Source organism: Benincasa hispida, chromosome 11, assembly GCF_009727055.1.
Source record: "Benincasa hispida cultivar B227 chromosome 11, ASM972705v1, whole genome shotgun sequence".
NCBI lineage: Eukaryota > Viridiplantae > Streptophyta > Magnoliopsida > Cucurbitales > Cucurbitaceae > Benincasa > Benincasa hispida.
Window position 1 is genome coordinate 21683923 of NC_052359.1, and position 11551 is coordinate 21695473.

The window sequence follows — 11551 nt, forward strand, 5'->3', positions numbered from 1 at the left end:
TCCTCTTGGTAGCTCAATGGTTTCAGTTGAGGATCAGTTCTTGGTGTTGATTTGAAATGTTCAAATTGACAAGAGGTATTTTGATTAAATATGATATAATCTGTATGATGTATGAGACACATCTAGTGGAGGATTGATGTAAATGAGATTTACATTAAGTACCATGAAATGGAAAAAGAACTATGGTTTATATGTTTCATGAGATGAAATATTAACATTATAGGTTATAAATATAGTATGATAAGTTGGTTAACATTTATATTTATAATAATATTAATTATTGGATAATTAATTCTTTTTCTTTAATAACCAATTGAGTGGGTGGTTATTGGTGATTCATGGTAACTGTGAGTTAAAAGGAAAATTATTTTCCTAATTTTAGTAAGTTTTTACAAAAGGTTGAAAATAATTTTTGATAGTACGGTCAAATCATTTGGCTTTGATAGGAATTTTGATGAGCCTTGTGTTTACAAGAAAATCGTCAACAGCTCAGTAGCTTTCCTGGTACTACATGTGGATGATATTCTACTCATTAGGAATTATGTAGTGTTTTTACTACCATTAAAAAGTGGCTAGCCAGCCAATTCCAAATGAAAGATTTGGGTGAGGCACAATATGTTCTAGGGATCTAGATTAGTAAAGATCGTAAGAACAAAAGGTTAGCCTTGTCTTAGGCATCGTACATCGATCAAATGTTGATCAGGTATGGGATGCAGGATTCCAAGAGGGGTTTATTACACTTCAGGTATGGAATCGTCTTGTCTAAGGATCAATGTCCTAAGACACCTCAAGGGGTTGAGGAGATGAGACGGATTTGCTATGCTTCAGCTGTTGGAAGCTTAATGTATGCAATGTTATGTACCAGTCCTGACATTTGCTATACAATAGGGATTGTCAGTCGTTATCAGTCTAATCCAGGATTAGATCACTGGACGGCGGTCAAAACGATGCTCAAGTATCTTCGGAGAATAAGGGACTGCATGCTTGTGTATGGAGATAAGGATTTGATCCTTATAGGATACACAGACTCTGATTTTCAGACTGATTGAGACTCTCATATGTCCTAGTTTATTGTATAGACTGATTGGGGTATAGAGTATGTCCTAATTTATTGTATATTGTACTTGTATTTTTCATGTATTGTACATTAGTCTCCCGAGGCAGTAGGACAAGTGGGAGATTTTTGGGATTGCTGTCTTAATTCTCCTGGAGTCTCGTAGTTTGTAAACATTATACACATTGTTATGAATAAAATAAAAGTTATTTTATTTTGCACTTACTCATATCCAATAAACAAAGCTCTATGGTTATTGTATGTAAACATAAGCATATATATAAGATATACAAGTGGATCATACCTTAAATGGTAACCTAAAAAGGTCTGTAGTATAAGGATTAAAGAGGGATACCTGATCCTTGTGACACTACAGATACGACCTGCTTTGTAGAGGTTTACAAGTGTTGTGAACTACTACAGATGGTTGATCCTGACCATTCATGTGTAGACATGCAAGCGGGGGTGTCTTATAAAAAAAGTTTGTATAAGATCGGACCACGAGATGATTCGTCTTTTTATAAAACAACGTTGATACTTGAGACTTACATCTCACCTAAACGACCATAGGTGACATGACCTTAATCCTGAGTGTTTTGGGAACTTCTGTCTTTGAGGACGGTCCTATGATTAGTATGGGTGAGAGTGGCCAGATTGCCAACTCAATAAGTCTACTTTTTTGGGGATTTCTCTGATTTGGGAGCTGGGAACTCAGTTACACAAGATGGAATTCACTCCTTCCCGTAGCAAGGGTAAGTAGATAGATTGCTCCCTTAAGGGCTGATTCCGGGTCTTGAATATAGTGGCCACAGCCTCTCTTTGGAAAAGAAGACTCAGTCATAGTAGGACTATGACTTATATTCATTAGAGGAGTCAGTGGTACTTAAGAAGTTAGATGTAACTACAGGGGCATAACAGTAAATTGGTGCAGCTATACTTACGAGCGATCTGTGAAGGGTTATCACACTGTTGATTGGTTGATATGGACACAAAATATATTTGTAGTAAGAAGAGTACAACTATCAATCTTTAGTGGAGTGTCCGGCAGTTAATGGATGGTGGATTCCGTGACTAAAGAGTTTAATCAGTTATTCACGTAATGTTGGAGCTTCAAGCTACAAGTCCATAAGGTCCCCTTGGTAGTTCAATGGATTCAAGTTGAGAATAAGTTCTTGGGGTTGATTTTGAAATGTTCAAATTGACAAGAGGAAATTCGATTATATATGATATAATCGATGTGATGTATGAGATACATCAAATGGAGGATTAATGTAAATGTGATTTACATTAGGTACCATAAAATAGAAAAAGAACTATGGTTTATATTTTTCATGAGATGAAATATTAAAACTATAGGTTATAAATATAATATGGTAAGTTGGTTATCATATTTATTTATAATAAATATTAATTATTTGATAATTATCTCTTTTTCTCTAATAACCAATTGAGTGGGAGGTTATTGGTGGTTTTATGGTAACCGTGAGATAAAAGGAAAAATGTTTTCGTAAAATTAGAGTTGCTACTTTCGGAAAGAAACTCACGGAATGCTATCAAGTAAAATTGTTTCACTAAACGATAGGTCACAGAGAGATTAAACGATCATGGAGTGTCACTATGCAATAGTTCACTCAACTCTCGTAGCTAAACGATCGCAGGGCATTGTCTATACGATAGGCTGCCATCTTCTACACGATTGAGCATTTCGTCTATACGATAGACTCTTCTCATCTCCCACTTGCTCAATCGTCTACACGATTATTGTTCCTCCAATCTCTTCCTCTAACAAGGTTCATACAGAGCCCACAACTCCTGGATTCTCACATCGAGAATACCAAGGTAACCATTATGGTGGTGTCCTTACTCAACTCGATTGAGTTCAAGGTTTTAGAGGTCATCCGTTGTGTGTTTGTTTTGTTTGTTTGGTGGTTATTGTAGATCGTGCTATGTTGCGGTCGTTGTGTTCGAGAATTTGAATATTGCTATCTTGGAGACTGATCGAGCATTCGTGATCGAGGGAGTTTGAAGAATAAGTCTTCAAAGGTATGTATAATCTATCTTTTGATTATCTTAAAGCATGCTGTAATTTCGTATTATGCATGACCTGTTAGTTTCCGTTTATTGACTGTAATTGTTAGTGTTCAATTTCAAACGAAATTTGGAACGATCATTCCACTGCTCATGGAAATCTTCATGTCTGATTTCCTTTAATTGGTATCAGACCCAGGTTGTTCTGATATTCCAAATTTCATGTTTTGAACTCCTTTTATAGTCATGGTGGGTTTTCTGCATGCGTTTAAGTGTTAAATGTGTTTATGGATGGTGTTGATGAATATTCACAGGAGAATTGTTTAAAGCTTTCTCTTGATTACAAAGTGTTAATTTGTAAGGGCCCTTGTGTTTTTGGGCATAACTAACAAGAAATCGAGTCTATAATTCAAAGTGTTTGAGTTTGTTGAGTCTGTCGTGATGAAGTTTCTAACCATGGAGATGTGGTTCTTAGCGAGGAAGAAGACCAAAAGTTACCCGTATCGTGTAGACTAAGGTAAACGATGGTTGGGATTTGGCTAAACGATCATGTAGATTTTTCTTTGACCAAACAATGGGGTAAACGATCGTGTCGTATTTACTAAACGATGGGGTAAAGCGTTCAATCTATCGCGTAGTGTTGGTTGCCCAATCGCATGAACGCTGGAGGTAAACGATCGAGTGGGAGCATTATATGCTCATCGTTTAATAAAAGGCACGTGCACTAAACGATCGTGTAGTTACCATGCCTCATCGCGTAGTCACTAACTACACGATCACATGGTATACGATACCTTTGTGCTTGCTCAATGATCGTTTAGACGATTGTGCTTCACCTCATCGTTGTCATTTAGATGATCATTTAAGGCTTGCGTTGCTTGTTGCGAGCTACACGATCACGTACCTCATGCTTCAACGCATAGTAAAGGTACACGATCCTTGATAAACGATCGTTTAGCTCTGGAAGCATTGGTAAACAATTGAGTAAAGTGTTTACTCTTTCATGTAGGCGATCACTCAAAGTTAGTACACGGTCAGTGGAGACGTGTTGCTTCGCCCGGACAGTTCAAGATCCAGTTCGCTTGTTTGAACCGGAGACTCTTTGCTATTTGTAATAGTTAGCTTTGGTTTTGAGGATTTTGAGGCTAATTATCCCGGTTCATCAACTTTTGCTTAATATACATGAGATGTATGTGGTTTATATGGCATAGTGTATGACATATAGATTTGAAACCCACCTTAGGTTGTGCAATTATTCATGCATCATGTATTATAAGTGCTATATTGTGGCATGATGAAATTACAAGAAAGCATGCGCATGCATCATGGAATATAAGAGTTATATTTATGCATACAGTTAGCATATTCATGCATCATCTTTATATTATAAGCATTATAGTGTAAGGGTGAATGGAAGCATATTTTGCTTGGTTCATTGCGTGTTTGTATAAGTGTTATATAAAAGTAGCAATGAATGAGTAATGCATGGAGCGTGACACTTAGGCTTTTTATAAAAGTTATGAATGCCTTGTATGTGTTTGCTTCACGTTGTGGATGGTTTGGTTGTTTCTGTTATAAGCGTTATAATGGAAATTATAACTAAAATCAATAAGAAAGAGTTGCATGCAAACTTAGGCGAACTCATGTTTTAAAAAGGTTTTAAAATTGGATTGAGATAGACCTAAGTTCAAAGTTCTAATGGGATTAGCAACCTACTTTAATCCTTTTAAATCGGTTTAATAGGATTAAATTGATTGCCATAAAAGATTAAAATTGTATTAAATCTATCTATAAGGGACCTTTTTTCTAAGGCGGGTTCTATTTAGGTTGGGGTACTTAAGCAGATGGAAACGGGACACCCCTACTTGGGAACCTATCTGGAAAGGTGAATTAGATAGATTTTCTACAAGCATGCAACATTTGATCAAAGACTCCGTTAAAGAGTTTAATGGATGACGATCAAAAGTTGTTTCAAATATCCAAGGGTAAACATTACTCTTGGGCAGATCTAAAAAGTCACTTAGTTAAAATTTTTAGTCGTGTTTTTCCTAAGTAAACTAAATAGGTTATAAAATACTCAGTGGGAGGAAGAGATATATATGATATGTCAATGATTCCACTCACGTTTCTCCCTGAATGTTCACGTTGTGAGATTCATGCTTGGCATCATGGTGCCCTGGGAGCATCCCCCTTCGGATGGTGTTTGCAAGAGTCAATATCAAGGTGGACAGAGAGAGTATTTATAGTAAGTGGGTGAAGGGTGTATGTCAACACGTCCTGTCGTCTCCTTCATTGGTTCGCACCATGAGATCATTCTTGCACTCCCTCGTGGCACCTTGGGAGAGTCCCCCTTTGGATGGGTTTTATGCAGTTGGTCAATATCAAGGTGGACTTCATAAATGGATAGGGTCACTTTAGTTTTTACCCTAAACAGATTTTTTCCCTTCAGATTGGCTGCTTGGGGTGAAACTCTAGGGCCTAAAATGACGGATCACACTTAAGGGAAATTGTTAAGTAAGTTAATGATTTCTTGACCAAATCAATGATGGCTAGTCGTTATAGGAGCAAGATTTGTTTTGGTATTAATGGCTGGTTGAGAATGTCTCAACTCAGAGGAGGGATAAATTGATCACTCTTCGGCGTCTTTTGTCCTAAACCTTTGAAGCGTCATTACGAAACTAGATGTCACACGGGGTTCCTATTAGTTTTGCTAAAGCATATTGGATGTTGTATGCTTTTCAACGAGTATTTGCTTAAAACCTAACTTAGGTCAATATATTTCTTTTTTAGCAACATGTTTGTTTTTTTCGTTACATGCTTCTAGTTTGACCAATTTCATACAGTGGAAGAGTCTTGTAAAACATATTTCATGGTAAATGACGTCGAGTTTGTCATGATTGGGGAGTTTCCTCACGTCTCGACCCTTGATGCACCGCGAAGTGTTCGTAATGCATATGAGATGTGGATGAAGGCTAATTCATTGGCCCGACTTCACATATTGGCTAGCATATCTCATGCTTTGGTGAAAAGGGTTGAGAACATGGTCATTGCACGTAAGATCATACACTCGTTGTAAGAATTGTTTGAACATCAGTTCTTACTTTTTGAGCACAAAAGAATGGATGACAAAATCAGTAGTGCTAATTCCCAAGATAACCTTGAGGAAGAGAAAGCAAGTGTTACTGACTCTGTTAAAGTTCATCGATGAGAAGTGTTCTCTAAAATGGAACTTGGAGCTTATTTAGGTTATAACGTTGATCCCACTACTCTCCAACAGAGGAAGAAGTTTAAAGACCATAAATATGATTTATTGGTCTTAGAGACGTGTTTGGTAGAGAATGATGATTCTGCCTGGATCCTTGATTTGGGTGCTACTAATCACGTCAGTTTTTCTTACCAAAGATTTAGTTCCTGGCAAACATTGCCATAGGGAGAGTTAACTCTTCGAGTTGGTACTTGATAGCTGGTAGAAATACAAGCTATTTTAGCCTTTTATTTAGAATTATGAGGGCTAACAAGTAGAATATGCATTGATAATACCAAGAATTCATGTGAAAAGTGAGCTTGCATCGATCAGCAATGAAAATCTCTGCTAACCCAATATTATGTGTTATTCTGCGTGAAAATGTCTATTTTCATAGCTATCGCAGGAATTGATCGCATGCGTTGAATCCCAGACCATCGCAAAGTCGATCGTATGCATTCATCGCATGGATGTTGCAGCTACAGAGTAATAACCATGATAGAAGGGTGATCGCAAGGTGTGTGGAATGCGTTCGTACTTCAGAAAAATAAGCATGAACGCATACCTTGGTAGTATCAAAATATGATGTTGACATTTCACCTACCACGCCAAAAGTGGCAGTGACCCAGAGTATAACCACCAATGCTATCGAAGTTTGAGCTTTATAAATAGAACCTTAGAGCCTAAATTCAAGGTATCTGAGCTTCTACCCTAAGACATTAATACATTGTGTAACCAATGCATTTCTTTAGTTCCTTTAACATCGTCTTCATTATCACCTTTTTCTTTATCATTTTTTACCTCCACTGTAGAGAGTTGAGTGTAGATTGCAAGAGTTATCGCATACTTAATCATGCGGCATAGAGATATGACGCATGTACCAACCCACCGAGAGGTATACACTGTGTGAGTATAACGAGTCAATCCTCTTTGCTTAGTGTGAGGCTATCGCAATGCTTGTCTATGAGTTGAGTAGCTATAACCACTGCCCGAGAGGGTAAGAAGTAGAACTCACTAAGCAAAGTAAGCAGTGTTCCTAGAGATAGGAATAATCTTATGCTCAAGACAACCATGCATTGTAGAGATATAAGCATGAGGCTGACCACTGAGAGGTGTGTGATGCATTAGTGTGGCAAGCTGGGATTACCCTTGCGACCAAACTTAATGTCTTGGTGAATTTATCCCCTCCACAATTCTATTTCTTCATGCATATTATTACGCGTTAACAGTTGCCAAATCTCTACCAATTGTCATAGATAAACTTCCATTGCTTGATCTGTTTAGTTAAGAGTAGAAGTAGCACATAATTCCTTTAATTTCTATATTTTACTTTTGTTCTTCGCCTCAAACGCATTACTTCACAAATATTATTGAGTTACAAGTCCCTGTGTTCGACCTCGGATCACCCCAAGAAACTTGCGTTCTCGTTATACTTGGCGAGAAAGGGAGAAAACTTGTGATAGGAATGCATGGTTATCGCATACGCACTTGAACGCATATTGTATATTTCTAAGTCCAACGCATGACCATCGACGCATGGAGATCAATGCATAGATAAGATGCATATTTATTTTCCTCTCCCTTTTCCACGCATCAAGTTTTCGGCGCCATTGTCAAGGACTTGGCAGCTAATAGTTTGTTAAGTTTTGTGTTTTCGCAGGCACCCTTTTAATTGGGCGTATTGTAGCTTGTGCGACCAAGTTGCAAACAATATTTGAGTGAAGGCGATGCGTCGAAAGTCAATATTGACCCTGAGATAGAAAGGGTATCCGTCGCATGAACTAAAGGCAGTCTTAGGCGCATGTCAACCAACATGCGGCCAACAAATGTTGGAAGCTACGATGGTTAGGACGAAGTCTCTTGACCTATTACCGTTCAGGCATGCAGTCACTTTGTCTAAGAAAATGTGTCCTAAGACGCCTCATGAGGTTGAGAAGATGAGACAGGTCCCATATGCGTCTTCCGTGGCAATTTGATGTACACGATGCTCTGTACTCGTCTAGACATCTGCTACACCGTGGGCATAGTCAGTAGGTATCAGTCTAACCCAGGCCAGGGTCACTAGACCATAGTGAAGAACATCCTCAAGTATCTTCAGAGAACAAGGGACTACATGCTCGTGTATGGTTCGAGGGATTTGATCCTTACAGGATACACGAATTCGAACTTTCAGACTGATAAAGACTCTCGCAAGTCCACATCAGGGTCAATCTTTACTCTTAACGGAGGTTGTAGTATGGTGAAGAACTAAGCAAGGGTGCATCGCTGACTCCACTATGGAGGCGAAGTACGTAGCGGCTTGTGAAGCTGATAAGGAGGCCGTCTGGCTCAGGAAGTTCTTGACAGACCTGGAAGTTGTTCCAGATATGTCTAGGCCCATTACCCTCTATTGTGATAATAGTGGGGCAGTGGCAAACTCCAAGGAGCAAGTAGGATGACCAAGTGTTAATGTCTCATTATATAACACCGTTCATGACAGAGACTTCACTTCACTAGGATGACCATAGGTAACATGACCTTTATCCTGAGTGAGTTGGGAACTCCTGCCATTGAGGGCGGTCCTTTGATTTGTATGGGTGCGAATAGCCAAGTCGCCAATTCAAACCTACCATTTTGAGGATTCGTTTGATTTGAGAGCTGGGAACTCAACTACACAAGATGGAATTCACTCCTTCCCCGAGGCAAGGGTAAGTAGATAGATGACTCCCTTAAGGGTTGATTCCGGGGCTTGAACAATGTGGCGCCACACACCTTCTCTTGGTTCGAGAGGTGTTCACATATAGTTGGACTATGTTGTATTGTTCATTAGAGGAATCAATGGTACTTAAGGAATGAGATGTAACTACAGGGGCAAAACGATAAATTGGCCCAGCTGTACTTACGAGCATCTATGAAAGGTCATCGTACTCATGATTGGTTATATCCGATGGACACAGAAATATATCTGTGGTAAAAAGAGTTCAGCTGTTGGTCTTTAGTGGAATCACTGACAGTTAACGGATGGTGAATCTCGTGGCTAAAGAGTTTAGTCAACTATTCACGTACTGTTGGAGCTTCGAGCCACAGGTCCATTAGGTCACCTAAGTAGCTTGGATAAAGTCGAGAACCAATGTTTGGGTTAATTTGAAATGTTCAAATTGACAAGGGAAGTTCAATTATATATGATATAATTGGCTAAATGTATAATATACATTATTTTAGAGGAAATTAGATATAAATATGATTTATATCAAGTAGAGGAAAAATACTATAGTAGATATATGATATCAAACTATAGGATATAAATATATGATTATATTTATTAATTAAATTAATTGATTAATTATTTAATAATTAACCAATTAATCCACGTTCGGACGTAGGAAGATGGGGCCACGAAGGTTATGGTAACCGGCGGGTTAAAGTTTTGAAAATCATTTTCATTTGAAGAAATAATTTAGTCGTGCATTCTAATTGCCCGCGCCCAAAAAGAATCCGTGAAAGAGCAATCGCGAGAGCCTATACGATAGAAGCTCATTTGTCTAAATGATCGTCTAGTTCGTGCGTTCTCCAAACGATCGTATACCTCTTTCCTAAATGATCGTTCAGTTTTTCCTAAACGATCGTGTAGCTCTACTATACGATAAGCATCTCTGCTATATGATAGAAGAGTTCTTCTCACGTGCGCTTATCGTCTACACGACGTCTTCTCCATCATCCTTTACCAAACTCACCAGAGCCTACTCTTTGGGTTTTTGACGTCGAGGATACCTGGGTTTCTCTTGTGGTGGTGGTGTCCCCGTGGCCTTGTTCATGTACATTCGGATCGTTCAATAACAGTCGACAGACTCGCCGAGTGCTGGTAGATTGGTGGGAAGTTTTCCGCTGCTTTGGGTTCACACATACAAAGACAGTCTTCCTTTGTTATGAACCTCTTTTCCCTATGTTTTATTGTATTCTGAGCATGTCGTTGATGAGTTTAATATGCATAAGTATTAGTATGGAATGTATATCGTTTATGTTTTGGTCACTATGAAATCGGAGCGATCTAAGCCTGCTCATGGAACTCTCGATATGAGATCCTTCAATTGGTATCAGAGCTAGGTTTCTGATACTCCGATTTCATTTGTTGCAACGAAATAACGTTTACATTCATGGTGGGAGCATTTCTACATAGTTTTAAGTGTTAATACTGTTGTGGATGTGCCGGATTAATGGATGTTTTCAGGATGAATTGCCTCGGTCTGTTTAATTCCTTTTACATTTGTGGTTGTATGTAAAGGCCCCTGCGTTTTTGGGCATATATAATCATAATCGAGTCTGTATTCAAAGTGTTTGAAGTCTTAAGTCGTTCGTCGAAGTTCTGGGCCAAGGTTGCGGCTCTTCGAGGAAGGAGATGATCTAGGGTTGATCGCATCGTGCAGAAAATGGTTTTATGTGATCGTTGTCCATCGCATCGTGAAGNTCGTCTGCCACACGTTTTCTCTAAACGATCGTATACATTTTCCCTAAATGATCGTTCAGCCTTTCATACACGATCGTATAGCTCTACTATATGAAAACATTTCCGCTATACGATAGCAGAGTTTCATCTCCCACTTGCTTATCGCTTACACAACGCGTTCTCCTCAATCCTCTACCAAACTCACCAAAGCCCACTCTTTAGGTTTTTGACACCGAGGATACCTAGATTTCTCTTGTGGTGGTGTCATCCCCGCTGCATTTTCGTGTATGTTCTGATCGTGCTGTTGCAGCCGACATATTTGCTAGATTCTGGTAGATCGATGGGAGGTTTTCCGCTGTTGAAGGTTCAGACATTCGAAGAGTGTCTTCATCTGGTATGAACCTTTTCCATGGTTTTTTATTGTATTCTGAGCATGCCAATAATGAGTTTTATATGCATAAATGTATGTGTTGAATGTATATCGTTTTTGTTTCGGTCACTATAAAATCGGATCGATCTAAACCCGCTTATGGAACTCTCGGTATGAGATCTTTCAATTGGTATCAGAGCCAAGTTTCTGATACTCTGATTTCATCTATTGCAATGAAATAACATATACATTCATGGTGGGTGCATTTCTACGCTGTTTTAAATGTTAAATCTGTTGTGGATGTGCCAGATTAATGGATGTTTTTGGGATGAATTGCCTTGGTTTGTTTAATTCCTTTTACATTTGCAATTTTTTGTAAAGGCCCCTGCGTTTTTGGGCATAAATAATCGTAATCGAGTATGTATTCAAAGT